This window comes from Euprymna scolopes, chromosome 15, assembly GCF_053919585.1.
Source record: "Euprymna scolopes isolate OS-2025 chromosome 15, ASM5391958v1, whole genome shotgun sequence".
Taxonomy (NCBI): Eukaryota; Metazoa; Mollusca; class Cephalopoda; order Sepiida; family Sepiolidae; genus Euprymna; species Euprymna scolopes.
Window position 1 is genome coordinate 27,960,295 of NC_136496.1, and position 11,523 is coordinate 27,971,817.

At 42.6% G+C, this 11,523-nt stretch overlaps 61 non-coding genes across 61 annotated transcripts; all 61 read left to right on the top strand.

Moving 5' to 3' along the window:
- The first annotated feature begins 166 nt into the window (after window positions 1-166).
- Window positions 167-248, top strand: Trnas-cga (transfer RNA serine (anticodon CGA)). The gene has a single exon. It is a non-coding gene; the product is annotated as a tRNA-Ser (tRNA).
- A 70-nt stretch (window positions 249-318) lies between these two features.
- Window positions 319-400, top strand: Trnas-cga (transfer RNA serine (anticodon CGA)). Its single transcript has one exon. It is a non-coding gene; the product is annotated as a tRNA-Ser (tRNA).
- Window positions 401-464: 64 nt separating this feature from the next.
- Trnas-cga (transfer RNA serine (anticodon CGA)) lies at window positions 465-552 on the top strand. Its single transcript has one exon. It is a non-coding gene; the product is annotated as a tRNA-Ser (tRNA).
- A 70-nt stretch (window positions 553-622) lies between these two features.
- Trnas-cga (transfer RNA serine (anticodon CGA)) lies at window positions 623-704 on the top strand. Its single transcript has one exon. It is a non-coding gene; the product is annotated as a tRNA-Ser (tRNA).
- A 70-nt stretch (window positions 705-774) lies between these two features.
- On the top strand, window positions 775-856 carry Trnas-cga (transfer RNA serine (anticodon CGA)). Its single transcript has one exon. It is a non-coding gene; the product is annotated as a tRNA-Ser (tRNA).
- A 70-nt stretch (window positions 857-926) lies between these two features.
- Window positions 927-1,008, top strand: Trnas-cga (transfer RNA serine (anticodon CGA)). Its single transcript has one exon. It is a non-coding gene; the product is annotated as a tRNA-Ser (tRNA).
- Window positions 1,009-1,077: 69 nt separating this feature from the next.
- Window positions 1,078-1,159, top strand: Trnas-cga (transfer RNA serine (anticodon CGA)). The gene has a single exon. It is a non-coding gene; the product is annotated as a tRNA-Ser (tRNA).
- A 70-nt stretch (window positions 1,160-1,229) lies between these two features.
- On the top strand, window positions 1,230-1,311 carry Trnas-cga (transfer RNA serine (anticodon CGA)). Its single transcript has one exon. It is a non-coding gene; the product is annotated as a tRNA-Ser (tRNA).
- Window positions 1,312-1,381: 70 nt separating this feature from the next.
- On the top strand, window positions 1,382-1,463 carry Trnas-cga (transfer RNA serine (anticodon CGA)). The gene has a single exon. It is a non-coding gene; the product is annotated as a tRNA-Ser (tRNA).
- A 374-nt stretch (window positions 1,464-1,837) lies between these two features.
- On the top strand, window positions 1,838-1,919 carry Trnas-cga (transfer RNA serine (anticodon CGA)). The gene has a single exon. It is a non-coding gene; the product is annotated as a tRNA-Ser (tRNA).
- Window positions 1,920-1,989: 70 nt separating this feature from the next.
- Trnas-cga (transfer RNA serine (anticodon CGA)) lies at window positions 1,990-2,071 on the top strand. The gene has a single exon. It is a non-coding gene; the product is annotated as a tRNA-Ser (tRNA).
- Window positions 2,072-2,141: 70 nt separating this feature from the next.
- Trnas-cga (transfer RNA serine (anticodon CGA)) lies at window positions 2,142-2,223 on the top strand. The gene has a single exon. It is a non-coding gene; the product is annotated as a tRNA-Ser (tRNA).
- Window positions 2,224-2,293: 70 nt separating this feature from the next.
- Window positions 2,294-2,375, top strand: Trnas-cga (transfer RNA serine (anticodon CGA)). Its single transcript has one exon. It is a non-coding gene; the product is annotated as a tRNA-Ser (tRNA).
- A 70-nt stretch (window positions 2,376-2,445) lies between these two features.
- On the top strand, window positions 2,446-2,527 carry Trnas-cga (transfer RNA serine (anticodon CGA)). Its single transcript has one exon. It is a non-coding gene; the product is annotated as a tRNA-Ser (tRNA).
- Window positions 2,528-3,205: 678 nt separating this feature from the next.
- Trnas-cga (transfer RNA serine (anticodon CGA)) lies at window positions 3,206-3,287 on the top strand. Its single transcript has one exon. It is a non-coding gene; the product is annotated as a tRNA-Ser (tRNA).
- A 70-nt stretch (window positions 3,288-3,357) lies between these two features.
- On the top strand, window positions 3,358-3,439 carry Trnaf-aaa (transfer RNA phenylalanine (anticodon AAA)). Its single transcript has one exon. It is a non-coding gene; the product is annotated as a tRNA-Phe (tRNA).
- Window positions 3,440-3,509: 70 nt separating this feature from the next.
- On the top strand, window positions 3,510-3,591 carry Trnas-cga (transfer RNA serine (anticodon CGA)). Its single transcript has one exon. It is a non-coding gene; the product is annotated as a tRNA-Ser (tRNA).
- A 70-nt stretch (window positions 3,592-3,661) lies between these two features.
- Window positions 3,662-3,743, top strand: Trnas-cga (transfer RNA serine (anticodon CGA)). The gene has a single exon. It is a non-coding gene; the product is annotated as a tRNA-Ser (tRNA).
- Window positions 3,744-3,964: 221 nt separating this feature from the next.
- Window positions 3,965-4,046, top strand: Trnas-cga (transfer RNA serine (anticodon CGA)). The gene has a single exon. It is a non-coding gene; the product is annotated as a tRNA-Ser (tRNA).
- Window positions 4,047-4,268: 222 nt separating this feature from the next.
- Trnas-cga (transfer RNA serine (anticodon CGA)) lies at window positions 4,269-4,350 on the top strand. Its single transcript has one exon. It is a non-coding gene; the product is annotated as a tRNA-Ser (tRNA).
- Window positions 4,351-4,420: 70 nt separating this feature from the next.
- Trnas-cga (transfer RNA serine (anticodon CGA)) lies at window positions 4,421-4,502 on the top strand. The gene has a single exon. It is a non-coding gene; the product is annotated as a tRNA-Ser (tRNA).
- Window positions 4,503-4,723: 221 nt separating this feature from the next.
- On the top strand, window positions 4,724-4,805 carry Trnas-cga (transfer RNA serine (anticodon CGA)). Its single transcript has one exon. It is a non-coding gene; the product is annotated as a tRNA-Ser (tRNA).
- A 70-nt stretch (window positions 4,806-4,875) lies between these two features.
- Trnas-cga (transfer RNA serine (anticodon CGA)) lies at window positions 4,876-4,957 on the top strand. Its single transcript has one exon. It is a non-coding gene; the product is annotated as a tRNA-Ser (tRNA).
- Window positions 4,958-5,027: 70 nt separating this feature from the next.
- Window positions 5,028-5,109, top strand: Trnas-cga (transfer RNA serine (anticodon CGA)). Its single transcript has one exon. It is a non-coding gene; the product is annotated as a tRNA-Ser (tRNA).
- Window positions 5,110-5,179: 70 nt separating this feature from the next.
- Window positions 5,180-5,261, top strand: Trnas-cga (transfer RNA serine (anticodon CGA)). The gene has a single exon. It is a non-coding gene; the product is annotated as a tRNA-Ser (tRNA).
- A 70-nt stretch (window positions 5,262-5,331) lies between these two features.
- Window positions 5,332-5,413, top strand: Trnas-cga (transfer RNA serine (anticodon CGA)). Its single transcript has one exon. It is a non-coding gene; the product is annotated as a tRNA-Ser (tRNA).
- A 70-nt stretch (window positions 5,414-5,483) lies between these two features.
- On the top strand, window positions 5,484-5,565 carry Trnas-cga (transfer RNA serine (anticodon CGA)). Its single transcript has one exon. It is a non-coding gene; the product is annotated as a tRNA-Ser (tRNA).
- Window positions 5,566-5,635: 70 nt separating this feature from the next.
- On the top strand, window positions 5,636-5,717 carry Trnas-cga (transfer RNA serine (anticodon CGA)). The gene has a single exon. It is a non-coding gene; the product is annotated as a tRNA-Ser (tRNA).
- A 70-nt stretch (window positions 5,718-5,787) lies between these two features.
- Window positions 5,788-5,869, top strand: Trnas-cga (transfer RNA serine (anticodon CGA)). The gene has a single exon. It is a non-coding gene; the product is annotated as a tRNA-Ser (tRNA).
- Window positions 5,870-5,939: 70 nt separating this feature from the next.
- Window positions 5,940-6,022, top strand: Trnas-cga (transfer RNA serine (anticodon CGA)). Its single transcript has one exon. It is a non-coding gene; the product is annotated as a tRNA-Ser (tRNA).
- A 69-nt stretch (window positions 6,023-6,091) lies between these two features.
- Window positions 6,092-6,173, top strand: Trnas-cga (transfer RNA serine (anticodon CGA)). The gene has a single exon. It is a non-coding gene; the product is annotated as a tRNA-Ser (tRNA).
- A 70-nt stretch (window positions 6,174-6,243) lies between these two features.
- On the top strand, window positions 6,244-6,325 carry Trnas-cga (transfer RNA serine (anticodon CGA)). The gene has a single exon. It is a non-coding gene; the product is annotated as a tRNA-Ser (tRNA).
- Window positions 6,326-6,395: 70 nt separating this feature from the next.
- Trnas-cga (transfer RNA serine (anticodon CGA)) lies at window positions 6,396-6,477 on the top strand. Its single transcript has one exon. It is a non-coding gene; the product is annotated as a tRNA-Ser (tRNA).
- A 70-nt stretch (window positions 6,478-6,547) lies between these two features.
- Window positions 6,548-6,629, top strand: Trnas-cga (transfer RNA serine (anticodon CGA)). The gene has a single exon. It is a non-coding gene; the product is annotated as a tRNA-Ser (tRNA).
- A 70-nt stretch (window positions 6,630-6,699) lies between these two features.
- On the top strand, window positions 6,700-6,781 carry Trnas-cga (transfer RNA serine (anticodon CGA)). Its single transcript has one exon. It is a non-coding gene; the product is annotated as a tRNA-Ser (tRNA).
- A 70-nt stretch (window positions 6,782-6,851) lies between these two features.
- Trnas-cga (transfer RNA serine (anticodon CGA)) lies at window positions 6,852-6,933 on the top strand. Its single transcript has one exon. It is a non-coding gene; the product is annotated as a tRNA-Ser (tRNA).
- A 222-nt stretch (window positions 6,934-7,155) lies between these two features.
- Trnas-cga (transfer RNA serine (anticodon CGA)) lies at window positions 7,156-7,237 on the top strand. Its single transcript has one exon. It is a non-coding gene; the product is annotated as a tRNA-Ser (tRNA).
- A 70-nt stretch (window positions 7,238-7,307) lies between these two features.
- Trnas-cga (transfer RNA serine (anticodon CGA)) lies at window positions 7,308-7,389 on the top strand. The gene has a single exon. It is a non-coding gene; the product is annotated as a tRNA-Ser (tRNA).
- Window positions 7,390-7,459: 70 nt separating this feature from the next.
- Trnas-cga (transfer RNA serine (anticodon CGA)) lies at window positions 7,460-7,541 on the top strand. The gene has a single exon. It is a non-coding gene; the product is annotated as a tRNA-Ser (tRNA).
- Window positions 7,542-7,611: 70 nt separating this feature from the next.
- On the top strand, window positions 7,612-7,693 carry Trnas-cga (transfer RNA serine (anticodon CGA)). Its single transcript has one exon. It is a non-coding gene; the product is annotated as a tRNA-Ser (tRNA).
- Window positions 7,694-7,763: 70 nt separating this feature from the next.
- Trnas-cga (transfer RNA serine (anticodon CGA)) lies at window positions 7,764-7,845 on the top strand. Its single transcript has one exon. It is a non-coding gene; the product is annotated as a tRNA-Ser (tRNA).
- Window positions 7,846-7,915: 70 nt separating this feature from the next.
- Window positions 7,916-7,997, top strand: Trnas-cga (transfer RNA serine (anticodon CGA)). Its single transcript has one exon. It is a non-coding gene; the product is annotated as a tRNA-Ser (tRNA).
- Window positions 7,998-8,067: 70 nt separating this feature from the next.
- On the top strand, window positions 8,068-8,150 carry Trnas-cga (transfer RNA serine (anticodon CGA)). Its single transcript has one exon. It is a non-coding gene; the product is annotated as a tRNA-Ser (tRNA).
- Window positions 8,151-8,219: 69 nt separating this feature from the next.
- Window positions 8,220-8,301, top strand: Trnas-cga (transfer RNA serine (anticodon CGA)). Its single transcript has one exon. It is a non-coding gene; the product is annotated as a tRNA-Ser (tRNA).
- Window positions 8,302-8,371: 70 nt separating this feature from the next.
- On the top strand, window positions 8,372-8,453 carry Trnas-cga (transfer RNA serine (anticodon CGA)). Its single transcript has one exon. It is a non-coding gene; the product is annotated as a tRNA-Ser (tRNA).
- Window positions 8,454-8,523: 70 nt separating this feature from the next.
- On the top strand, window positions 8,524-8,605 carry Trnas-cga (transfer RNA serine (anticodon CGA)). Its single transcript has one exon. It is a non-coding gene; the product is annotated as a tRNA-Ser (tRNA).
- Window positions 8,606-8,675: 70 nt separating this feature from the next.
- Trnas-cga (transfer RNA serine (anticodon CGA)) lies at window positions 8,676-8,757 on the top strand. Its single transcript has one exon. It is a non-coding gene; the product is annotated as a tRNA-Ser (tRNA).
- A 70-nt stretch (window positions 8,758-8,827) lies between these two features.
- On the top strand, window positions 8,828-8,909 carry Trnas-cga (transfer RNA serine (anticodon CGA)). Its single transcript has one exon. It is a non-coding gene; the product is annotated as a tRNA-Ser (tRNA).
- Window positions 8,910-8,979: 70 nt separating this feature from the next.
- On the top strand, window positions 8,980-9,060 carry Trnas-gga (transfer RNA serine (anticodon GGA)). Its single transcript has one exon. It is a non-coding gene; the product is annotated as a tRNA-Ser (tRNA).
- A 70-nt stretch (window positions 9,061-9,130) lies between these two features.
- Trnas-cga (transfer RNA serine (anticodon CGA)) lies at window positions 9,131-9,212 on the top strand. Its single transcript has one exon. It is a non-coding gene; the product is annotated as a tRNA-Ser (tRNA).
- Window positions 9,213-9,585: 373 nt separating this feature from the next.
- On the top strand, window positions 9,586-9,667 carry Trnas-cga (transfer RNA serine (anticodon CGA)). The gene has a single exon. It is a non-coding gene; the product is annotated as a tRNA-Ser (tRNA).
- A 70-nt stretch (window positions 9,668-9,737) lies between these two features.
- On the top strand, window positions 9,738-9,819 carry Trnas-cga (transfer RNA serine (anticodon CGA)). Its single transcript has one exon. It is a non-coding gene; the product is annotated as a tRNA-Ser (tRNA).
- A 70-nt stretch (window positions 9,820-9,889) lies between these two features.
- Window positions 9,890-9,971, top strand: Trnas-cga (transfer RNA serine (anticodon CGA)). The gene has a single exon. It is a non-coding gene; the product is annotated as a tRNA-Ser (tRNA).
- A 70-nt stretch (window positions 9,972-10,041) lies between these two features.
- On the top strand, window positions 10,042-10,124 carry Trnas-cga (transfer RNA serine (anticodon CGA)). The gene has a single exon. It is a non-coding gene; the product is annotated as a tRNA-Ser (tRNA).
- A 69-nt stretch (window positions 10,125-10,193) lies between these two features.
- On the top strand, window positions 10,194-10,275 carry Trnas-cga (transfer RNA serine (anticodon CGA)). The gene has a single exon. It is a non-coding gene; the product is annotated as a tRNA-Ser (tRNA).
- A 69-nt stretch (window positions 10,276-10,344) lies between these two features.
- Window positions 10,345-10,426, top strand: Trnas-cga (transfer RNA serine (anticodon CGA)). The gene has a single exon. It is a non-coding gene; the product is annotated as a tRNA-Ser (tRNA).
- A 70-nt stretch (window positions 10,427-10,496) lies between these two features.
- On the top strand, window positions 10,497-10,578 carry Trnas-cga (transfer RNA serine (anticodon CGA)). Its single transcript has one exon. It is a non-coding gene; the product is annotated as a tRNA-Ser (tRNA).
- A 70-nt stretch (window positions 10,579-10,648) lies between these two features.
- Window positions 10,649-10,730, top strand: Trnas-cga (transfer RNA serine (anticodon CGA)). The gene has a single exon. It is a non-coding gene; the product is annotated as a tRNA-Ser (tRNA).
- Window positions 10,731-10,800: 70 nt separating this feature from the next.
- Trnas-cga (transfer RNA serine (anticodon CGA)) lies at window positions 10,801-10,882 on the top strand. The gene has a single exon. It is a non-coding gene; the product is annotated as a tRNA-Ser (tRNA).
- Window positions 10,883-10,952: 70 nt separating this feature from the next.
- On the top strand, window positions 10,953-11,034 carry Trnas-cga (transfer RNA serine (anticodon CGA)). Its single transcript has one exon. It is a non-coding gene; the product is annotated as a tRNA-Ser (tRNA).
- Window positions 11,035-11,407: 373 nt separating this feature from the next.
- On the top strand, window positions 11,408-11,489 carry Trnas-cga (transfer RNA serine (anticodon CGA)). The gene has a single exon. It is a non-coding gene; the product is annotated as a tRNA-Ser (tRNA).
- Window positions 11,490-11,523: the final 34 nt, after the last annotated feature.

An 11,523-nucleotide genomic window follows, 5' to 3' on the forward strand; every position in this document is an offset into this window, starting at 1 on the left:
GATGTGCGACAGCAGCTGCGATGGCCGCGTGGTTAAGGCGTTGGACTCGAAATCACATGGGCAATGCCCGCACAGATTCGAATCCTCTTCGTAGCGATTTACTTTTATAAACTTTGGTAATTAATATACACTAACGCTCAAATGTTTATTTTGATGTGCGACAGCAGCTGCGATGGCCGAGTGGTTAAGGCGTTGGACTCGAAATCCAGTGGGCAATGCCCGCACAGGTTCGAATCCTGTTCGTAGCGATTTACTTTTATAAACTTTGGTAATTAATATACACTTATTCTGTCATGTTTATTTAGGTGTGCGGCAGTAGCTGCGATGGCCGAGTGGTTAAGGCGTTGGACTCGAAATCCAATGGGCAATGCCCGCACAGGTTCGAATCCAGTTCGTACCGATTTACTTTTAACAACTTTGGTAATTAATATACACTTATGCTAAAATGTTTATTTTGATGTGCGGCAGTATCGGCGATGGCCGAGTGGTTAAGGCGTTGGACTCGAAATCCAGTGGGCAAGACCCGCATAGGTTCGAATCCTGTTCGTTGCGATTTACTTTTATAAACTTTGGTAATTAATATACAGTAATGCTCAAATGTTTATTTTGATGTACGAAAGCAGCTGCGATGGCCGAGTGGTTAAGGCGTTGGACTCGAAATCCAATGGGCAATGGTCAATCAGGTTCGAATCCTGGTCGTAGCGATTTACTTTAATATACTGTGGTAATTAATATACACTAATTCTGTCATGTTTATTTAGGTTTGCAACAGTGGCTGCGATGGCCGAGTGGTTAAGGCGTTGGACTCGAAATCCAATGGGCAATGCTTGCACAGGTTCGAATCCCGTTCGGAGCGATTTAGTTTTATAAACTTTGGTCATTAATATACACAAACGCTCAAATGTTTATTTTGATGTGCGACACCAGCTGCGATGGCCGAGTGGTTAAGGCGTTAGAGTCGAAATCCAATGGGCAATGCCCGCACAGGTTCGAATCCTGTTCGTAGCGATTTACTTTTATAAACTTTGGTTATTAATATACACTACTGCTCAAATGTTTATTTTGTGTACGACTGCAGCTGCGATGGCCGAGTGGTTTAGGCGTTGGATTCGAAATCCAATGGGCAATGCGCGCACAGGTTCGAATCCTGTTCGTAGCTATTTACTTTTATAAACTTTGGTAATTAATATACACTAATGTTCTCATGTTTATTTAGATGTGCGACAGTAGCTGCGATGGCCGAATGGTTAAGGGGTTGGACTCGAAATCCAATGGGCCATGCCCGTACAGGGTTGAATCCTGTTCGCGGCTATTTACTTTTACAAACTTAGGTAATTAGTATACACTAATGCTCTCATGTTTATGTTGATAAGCGACAGTAGCTGAGATGGCCGAGTGGTTAAGGCGTTGGACTCGAAATCCAATTGGAAATACCCGCACAGGATCGAATCCTGTTCGTAGCGATTTACTTTTATAAACTTTGGAAATTAATATACACTAATGCTCTCATGTTTATTTAGATACGCGACAGCAGCTGCGATGGACGAGTTGTTAAGGCGTTGGACTCGTAATCTAATGGGCAATGCCCGAACAGGTTCGAATCCTCTTCGTCGCAATTTACTTTTATAAGATTTGGTAATTAATATACACTAACGCTGAAATGTTTATTTTGATGTGCGACAGCAGCTGCGATGGCCGAGTGGTTAAGGCGTTGGACCCGAAGACCAATGGGCAATGCCCACACAGGTTCGACCACTGTTCGTAGCGATGTAGTTTTATAAACTTTGGCAATTAATATACACTAATTCTCTCATGTTTATTTTGGTAAGCGATAGTAGCTACGATGGCCGAGTGGTTAAGGCTTTGGACTCGAAATCCAATGGGCAATGCCCGCACAGATTCGAATCCTGTTCGTAGCGATTTACTTGTATAAACTTTGGTAATTAATATACACTAACGCTCAAATGTTTATTTTGATGTGCGACAGCAGCTGCGATGGCCGAGTGGTTAAGGCGTTGGACTCGAAATCCAATGGGCAATGCTTGCACAGGTTCGAATCCCGTTCGTAGCGATTTAGTTTTATAAAATTTGGTAATTAATATACAGTAACGCTCAAATGTTTATTTTGATGTGCGACAGCAGCTGCGATGGCCGAGTGGTTAAGGCGTTGGACTCGAAATCCAATGGGCAATTCCCGTACAGGTTCGAATCCTGTTCGTAGCGATTTACTTTTATAAACTTTGGTAATTAATATACACTAACGCTCAAAAGTTTATTTTGGTGTGCGACAGCAGCTGCGATGGCCGAGTGGTAAAGGCGTTGGACTCGAAATCCGATGGGCAATGCCCGCACAGGTTAATATCCTGTTCGTAGCGATTTACTTTTATAAACTTTGGTAATTAATATACACTAACGCTCAAATGTTTACTTTGATGTACGAAAGCAGCTGCGATGGCCGAGTGGTTAAGGCGTGGGAGTCGAAATCCAATGGGCAATGCCCGCACAGGTTCGAATCCTGTTCGCAGCGATTTACTTTTACAAACTTAGGTAATTAGTATACACTAATGCTCTCATGTTTATGTTGATAAGCGACAGTTGCTGAGATTGCCGAGTCGTTAAGGCGTTGGACTCGAAATTCAATGGGCAATACCCGCACAGCATCGGATCCTGTTCGTAGCGATTTACTTTTATAAACTTTGGCAATTAATATACACAAATGCTCTCAATTTTATTTAGATACGCGACAGCAGCTGCGATGGACGAGTTGTTAAGGCGTTGGACTCGTAATCTAATGGGCAATGCCAAAACAGGTTCGAATCCTCTTCGTCGCAATTTACTTTTATAAGCTTTGGTAATTAATATACACTAACGCTCAAATGTTTATTTTGATGTGCGACAGCAGCTGCGATGGCCGAGTGGTTAAGGCGTTGGACCCGAAGACCAATGGGCAATGCCCACACAGGTTCGAATCCTGTTCGTAGCGATTTACTTTTATGAACTTTGGCAATTAATATACACTAATTCTCTCATGTTTATTTAGGTAAGCGATAGTAACTACGATGGCCGAGTAGTTAAGGCTTTGGACTTGTAATCCAATGGGCAATGCCCGCACAGATTCGAATCCTGTTCGTAGCGATTTACTTTTATAAACTTTGGTAATTAATATACACTAACGCTCAAATGTTTATTTTGATGTGCGACAGCAGCTGCGATGGCCGAGTGGTTAAGGCGTTAGACTCGAAATCCTATGGGCAATGCCCGCACAGGTTCGAATCCTGTTCGTAGCGATTTACTGTTATAAACTTTGGTAATTAATATACACTAACGCTCACATGTTTATTTTGATGTGCGAAAGCAGCTGCGATGGCCGAGTGGTTAAGGCATTGGACTAAAAATACAATGGGCAATGCCCGCACAGGTTCGAATCCTGTTCGTAGCGATTTACTTTTATAAACTTTGGTAATTAATATACACTAAAGCTCAAATGTTTATTTTGATGTGCGACAGCAGCTGCGATGGCCGAGTGGTTAAGGCGTTGGACTCGAAATTTAATGAGCAATGCCCGCACAGGTTCGAATCCTGTTCGTAGCGATTTACTTTTATAAACTTGTGTAATTAATAAACACTAACGCTCAAATGTTTATTTTGATGTACGAAAGCAGCTGCGATGGCCGAGTGGTTAAGGCGTTTGACTCGAAATCCAATGGGCAATGCCCGCACAAGTTCGAATCCTGTTCGTAGCGATTTACTTTTATAAACTTTGGTAATTAATATACACTAACGCTCAAAAGTTTAATTTGATGTGCGACAGCAGCAGCGATGGCCGAGTGGTTAAGGCGTTGGACTCGAAATCACATGCGCATTACCCGCACACGTTCGAATCCTGTTCGTAGCGATTTACTTTTATAAATTTTGGTAATTAATATACACTAACGCTCAAATGTTTACTTGATGTGCGACAGCAGCTGGGATGGCCGAGTGGTTAAGGCGTTGGACTCGAAATCCGATGGGCAATGCCCGCACAGGTTCGAATCCTGTTCGTAGCGATTTACTTTTATAAACTTTGGTAATTAATATACACTAATGCTCTCATGTTTATTTAGATATGCGACAGTAGCTGCGATTGCCAAGTCGTTAAGGGGTTGGACTCGAAATCCAATGGGCAATGCCCGTACAGGGTTGAATTCTGTTCGCAGCGATTTACTTTTACAAACTTAGGTAATTAGTATACACTAATGCTCTCATGTTTATGTTGATAAGCGACAGTTGCTGAGATGGCCGAGTGGTTAAGGCGTAGGACTCGAAATTCAATGGGCAATACCCGCACAGGATCGAATCCTGTTCGTAGCGATTTACTTTTATAAACTTTGGTAATTAATAAACACTAACGCTCAAATGTTTATTTTGATGAACGAAAGCAGCTGCGATGGCCGAGTGGTTAAGGCGTTTGACTCGAAATCCAATGGGCAATGCCCGCACAGGTTCGAATCCTGTTCGTAGCGATTTACTTTTATAAACTTTGGTAATTAATATACACTAACGCTCAAAAGTTTAATTTGATGTGCGACAGCAGCAGCGATGGCCGAGTGGTTAAGGCGTTGGACCCGAAATCACATGCGCATTACCCGCACACGTTCGAATCCTGTTCGTAGCGATTTACTTTTATAAATTTTGGTAATTAATATACACTAACGCTCAAATGTTTACTTGATGTGCGACAGCAGCTGCGATGGCCGAGTGGTTAAGGCGTTGGAGTCGAAATCCAATGGGCAATGCCCGCACAGGTTCGAATCCTGTTCGTAGCGATTTACTTTTATAAACTTTGGTAATTAATATACACTAACGCTCAAAAGTTTATTTTGATGTGCAACAGCAGCTGCGATGGCCGAGTGGTTAAGGCGTTGGACTCGAAATCCAGTGGGCAATGCCCGCACAGGTTCGAATCCTGTTCGTAGCGATTTACTTTTATAAACTTTGGTAATTAATATACACTAACGCTCAAGTGTTTACTTTGATGTACGAATCCAGCTGCGATGGCCGAGTGGTTAATGCGTTGGAGTCGAGATCCAATGGGCAATGCCCGCACAGGTTCGAATCCTGTTCGCAGCGATTTACTTTTACAAACTTAGGTAATTAGTATACACTAATGCTCTCATGTTTATGTTGATAAGCGACAGTTGCTGAGATGGCCGAGTGGTTAAGGCGTAGGACTCGAAATTCAATGGGCAATACCCGCACAGGATCGAATCCTGTTCGTAGCGATTTACTTTTATGAACTTTGGCAATTAATATACACTAATTCTCTCATGTTTATTTAGGTAAGCGATAGTAGCTACGATGGCCGAGTAGTTAAGGCTTTGGACTCGAAATCCAATGGGCAATGCCCGCACAGATTCGAATCCTCTTCGTAGCGATTTACTTTTATAAACTTTGGTAATTAATATACACTAACGCTCAAATATTTATTTTGATGTGCGACAGCAGCTGCGATGGCCGAGTTGTTAAGGCGTTGGACTCGAAATCCAATGGGCAATGCTTGCACAGGTTCGAATCCCGTTCGGAGCGATTTAGTTTTATAAACTTTGGTAATTAATATACACAACCGCTCAAATGTTTATTTTGATGTGCGACACCAGCTGCGATGGCCGAGTGGTTAAGGCGTTAGAGTCGAAATCCAATGGGCAATGCCCGCACAGGTTCGAATCCTGTTCGTAGCGATTTACTTTTATAAACTTTGGTAATTAATATACACTGACGCTCAAATGTTTATTTTGATGTGCGACAGCAGCTGCGATGGCCGAGTGGTTAAGGCGTTGGACTCGAAATCCAATGGGCATTGCCCGTACACGTTCGAATCCTGTTCGTAGCGATTTACTTTCATAAACTTTGGAAATTAATATACACTAACGCTCAAATGTTTATTTTGATGTGCGACAGCAGCTGCGATGGCCGAGTGGTTAAGGCTTTTGACTCGAAATCACATGGGCAATGCCCGCACAGGTGCGAATCCTGTTCGTAGGTATTTACTTTTATAAACTTTGGTAATTAATATACACTAAAGCTCAAATGTTTATTTTGATGTGCGACAGCAGCTGCGGTGGCCGAGTGGTTAAGGCGTTGGACTCGAAATCCAATGAGGAATGCCCGCACAGGTTCGAATCCTGTTCGTAGCGATTTACTTTTATAAACTTTGGTAATTAATATACACTAACGCTCAAATGTTTATTTTGATGGTCAACAGAAGCTGCGATGGCCGAGTGGTTAAGGCGTTGGACTCGAAATCCAATGGGCAATGCCCTCACAGTTTCGAATCCTGTTCGTAGCGATTTACTTTTATAAACTTTGGTAATTAATATACACTTGTGCTCTCATGTTTATTTTGATATGCGACAGTAGCTGCGATGGCCGAGTGGTTAAGGCGTTGGACTCGAAATCCAATGGGCAATGCTTGCACAGGTTCGAATCTCGTTCGTAGCGATTTAGTTTAATAAAATTTGGTAATTAATATACAGTAACGCTCAAATGTTTATTTTGATGTGCGACAGCAGCTGCGATGGCCGAGTGGTTAGGACGTTGGACTCGAAATCCAATGGGCAATGCCCGCACAGGTTCGAATCCTGTTCGTAGCGATTTACTTTTATACACTTTGGTGATTAATATACAGTAACGCTCAAATGTTTATTTTGATGTACGACAGCAGCTGCGATGGCCGAGTGGTTAAGGCGTTGGACTCGAAATCCAATGGGCAATGCCCGTACAGGTTCGACTCCTGTCCGTAGCGATTTACTTTTATAAAATTTGGTAATTAAAATACACTAACGCTCAAAAGTTTATTTTGATGTGCGACAGAAGCTGCGATGGCCGAGTGGTTAAGGCGTTGGACTCGAAATTCAATGGGCAATGCCCGTACAGGTTCGACTCCTGTCCGTAGCGATTTACTTTTATAAACCTTTGTAATTAAAATACACTAACGCTCAAAAGTTTATTTTGATGTGCGACAGAAGCTGAGATGGCCGAGTGGTTAAGGCGTTGGACTCGAAATCCGATGGACAATTCCCGAACAGGTTCGAATCCTGTTCGTAGGCATTTACTTTTATAAACTTTGGTAATTAATATACACTAACGCTCAAATGTTTATTTTGATGTGCGACAGCAGCTGCGATGGCCGAGTGGTTAAGGCGTTGGACTCGAAATCCAATGGGCAATGCCCGCACAGGGTCGAATGCTGCTCGTAGCGATTTAGTTTTATAAACTTTGGTAATTAATATACACTAACCCTCAAATGTTTATTTTGATGTGCGACAGCAGCTGCGATGGCCGAGTGGTTAAGGCGTTGGACTCGAAATCCAATGGGCAATGCCCGCACAGGTTCGAATTCTGTTCGGAGCGATTTACTTTTATAAACTTTGGTAATTAATATACACTAACGCTCAAATGTTTACTTTGATGTGCGACAGCAGCTGCGATGGCCGAGTGGTTAAGGCGTTGGACTCGAAATCCAATGGGCAATGCCCGCACAGGGTCGAATCCTGTTCGTAGCGATTTACTTTTATAAACTTTGGTAATTAATATACACTAACGCTCAAATGTTTATTTTGATGTGCGACACCAGCTGCGATGGCCGAGTGGTTAAGGCGTTAGAGTCGAAATCCAATGGGCAATGCCCGCACAGGTCCGAATCCTGTTCGTAGCGATTTACTTTTATAAACTTTGGTAATTAATATACACTTACGCTCAAATGTTTATTTTGATGTGCGACAGCAGCTGCGATGGCCGAGTGGTTAAGGCGTTGGACTCGAAATCCAATGGGCAATGCCCGCACAGGTTCGAATCCTGTTCCTAGCGATTTACTTTTATACACTTTGGTGATTAATATACAATAACGCTCAAATGTTTATTTTGATGTACGACAGCAGCTGCGATGGCCGAGTGGTTAAGGCGTTGGACTCGAAATCCAATGGGCAATGCCCGCACAGGTTCGAATCCTGTTCGTAGTGATTTACTTTTATACACTTTGGTAATTAAAATACACTCACACTCAAAAGTTTATTTTGATGTGCGACAGCAGCTGCGATGGCTGAGTGGTTAAGGCGTTGGACTCGAAATCCGATGGACAATGCCCGCACAGGTTCGAATCCTGTTCGTAGGCATTTACTTTTATACACTTTGGTAATTAATATACACTAACGCTCAAATGTTTATTTTGATGTGCAACAGCGGCGGCGATGGCCGAGTGGTTAAGGCGTTGGACTCGAAATCCAATGGGCAATGCCCGCACAGGTTCGAATCCTGTTCGTAGCGATTTACTTTTATAAACTTTGGTAATTAAAATACACTACCGCTCAAATGTTTACTTTGATGCGCAATAGCAGCTGCGATGGCCGAGTGGTTAAGGCATTGGACTCGAAATCCAATGGGCAACGCCCACACAGTTTCGAAGGCTGTTCGTAGCGATTTACTTTTATAAACTGTGGTAATTAATATACACTAACGCTCAAATGTTTATTTTGATGTGTGACAGCAGCTGCGATGGCCGAGTGGTTAAGGCGTTGGACTCGAAATCCAATGGGTAATGCCCGCACTGGTTCGAATGCTGTTCGTAGCGATTTACTTTTATAAACTTTGGTAATTAATATACACTAACGCTCAAATGTTTACTTTGATGTGCGACAGCAGCTGCGATGGCCGAGTGGTTAAGGCGTTGGACTCGAAATCCAATGGGCAATGCCCGCACAGGTTCGAATCCTGTTCGTAGCGATTTACTTTTATAAACTTTGGTAATTAATATACACAAACGCTCAAATGTTTACTTTGATGCGCGACACCAGCTGCGATGGCCGAGTGGTTAAGGCGTTGGACTCGACATCCAATGGGCAATGCCCGCACAGGGTCGAATCCTGTTCGTAGCGATTTACTTTTATAAACTTTGGTAATTAATATACACTAATGCTCTCAAGTTTATTTAGATATGTTACAGTAGCTGCGATGGCCGAGTGGTTAAGGGGTTGGACTGGAAATCCAAAGGGCAATGCCGTACAGGGTTGAATCCTGTTCGCAGCGATTTACTTTTACAAACTTAGGTAATTAGTATACACTAATGCTCTCATATTTATGTTGATAAGCGACAGTAGCTGAGATGGCCGAGTGGTTAAGGCGTTGGACTCGAAATTCAATGGGTAATACCCGCACAGGATCGAATCCTGTTCGTAGCGTTTTACTTTTATAAACTTTGGCAATTAATATAAACTAATCCTCTCATGTTTATTTAGATACGCGACAGCAGCGGCGATGGACGAGTTGTTAAGGCGTTGACTCGTAATCTAATGGGCGATGCCCGAACAGGTTCGAATCCTCTTCGTCGCAATTTACTTTTATAAGCTTTGGTAATTAATATACACTAACGCTGAAATGTTTATTTTGATGTGTTACAGCAGCTGAGATGGCCGAGTGGTTAAGGCGTTGGACCCGAAGACCAATGGGCAATGCCTACACAGGTTCGAATCCTGTTCGTAGCGATTTACTTTTATAAACTGTGGCAATTAATATTCACGAATCCTATCATGTTTAGTTGGATATGCAACAGTAGCTACGATGGCCGAGTTGTTAAGGATTTGGACTCGAAATCCAATGGGCAATGCCCGCACAGGTTCGAATCCTGTTCGTAGCGATTTACTTTTATAAACTTTGGTAATTAATATACACTAACGCTCAAATGTTTATATTGATTTGAGACAGCAGCTGTAATGGCCGAGTTGTTAAGGCGTTGGACTCGAAATCCAATGGGCAATGACCGCACAGGTTCGAATCCTGTTCGTAGCGATTTACTTTTATACACTTTGGTGATTAATATACAATAACGCTCAAATGTTTATTTTGATGTACGACAGCAGCTTCGATGGCCGAGTGGTTAAGGCGTTGGACTCGAAATCCAATGGGCAATGCCCGCACAGGTTCGAATCCTGTTCGTAGCGATTTACTTTTATAAACTTTGGTAATTAATATACACTAACGCTCAAAAGTTTATTTTGATGTACGACAGCAGCTGCGATGGCCGAGTGGTTAAGGCGTTGGACTCGAAATCCGATGGGCAATGCCCGCACAGGTTCGAATCCTGTTCGTTGGCGTTTTCTTTTATAAACTTTGGTAATTAATATACACTAACGCTCAAATGTTTATTTTGATGTGCGACAGCAGCTGCGATGGCCGAGTGGTTAAGGCGTTGGACTCGAAATCCAATGGGCAATATCCGCACAGGTTCGAATCCTGTTCGCAGCGATTTACTTTTATAAACTTTGGTAATTAATATACACTAACGCTCAATGTTTATGTTGATGTACGAAAGCAGCTGCGATGCCAGAGTGGTTAAGGCGTTGGACTCGAAATTCAATGGGAAATGCCCTCACAGGTTCGAATCCTGTTCGTAGCGATTTACTTTTATAAACTTTGGTAATTAATATACACTAACGCTCAAATGTTTGTTTTGATGTGTGACAGCAGCTGCGATGGCCGAGTTGTTAAGGCGTTGGACTCGAAATCCAATGGGCAATGCCCGCACTGGTTCGAATCCTGTTCGTAGCGATTTACTCTTATAAACTTTGGTAATTAATATAAACTAACGCTCAAATGTTTATTTTGATGTGCGACAGCAGCTGCGATGGCCGAGTGGTTAAGGCGTTGGACTCGAAATCCAATGGGCAATGCCCGCACAGGTTCGAATCCTGTTCGTAGCGATTTACTTTTATAAACTTTGGTAATTAATATACACTAACGCTCAAATGTTTATTTTGATGTGCGACAGCAGCTTCGATGGCCGAGTGGTTAAGGCGTTGGAGTCGAAATCCAATGGGCAATGCCCGCACTGGTTTGAATCCTGTTCGTAGCGATTTACTTTTATAAACTGTGGTAATTATCATAAACTAACGCTCAAATGTTTATTTTGATGTGCGACAGCAGCTGCGACGGCCGAGTGGTTAAGGCGTTGGACTCGAAATCCAATGGGCAATGCCCGCACAGGTTCGAATCCTGTTCGTAGCGATTTACTTTTATAAACTTTGGTAATTAATATACACTAACGCTCAAATGTTTATTTTGACGTTCGACAGCAGCTTCGATGGCCGAGTGGTTAAGGCGTTGGACTCGAAATCACATGGGAAATGGTCCCACAGGTTCGAATCCTTTTCGTAGCGATTTACTTTTATAAACTTTGGTAATTAATATACACTAACGCTCAAATGTTTATTTTGATGTGCGACAGCAGCTGCGATGGCCGCGTGGTTTAGGCTTGGACTCGAAATCCAATGGGCAATGCCCGCACAGGTTCGAATCCTGTTCGTAGGCATTTACTTTTATACACTTTGGTAATTAATATACACTAACGCTCAAATGTTTATTTTGATGTGCGACAGCAGCTGCGATGGCCGAGTGGTTAAGGTGTTGGAGTCGAAATCCAATGGGCAATGCCCGCACAGGTTCGAATCCTGTTCGTAGCGATTTACTTTTATAAACTTTGGTAATTAAAATACA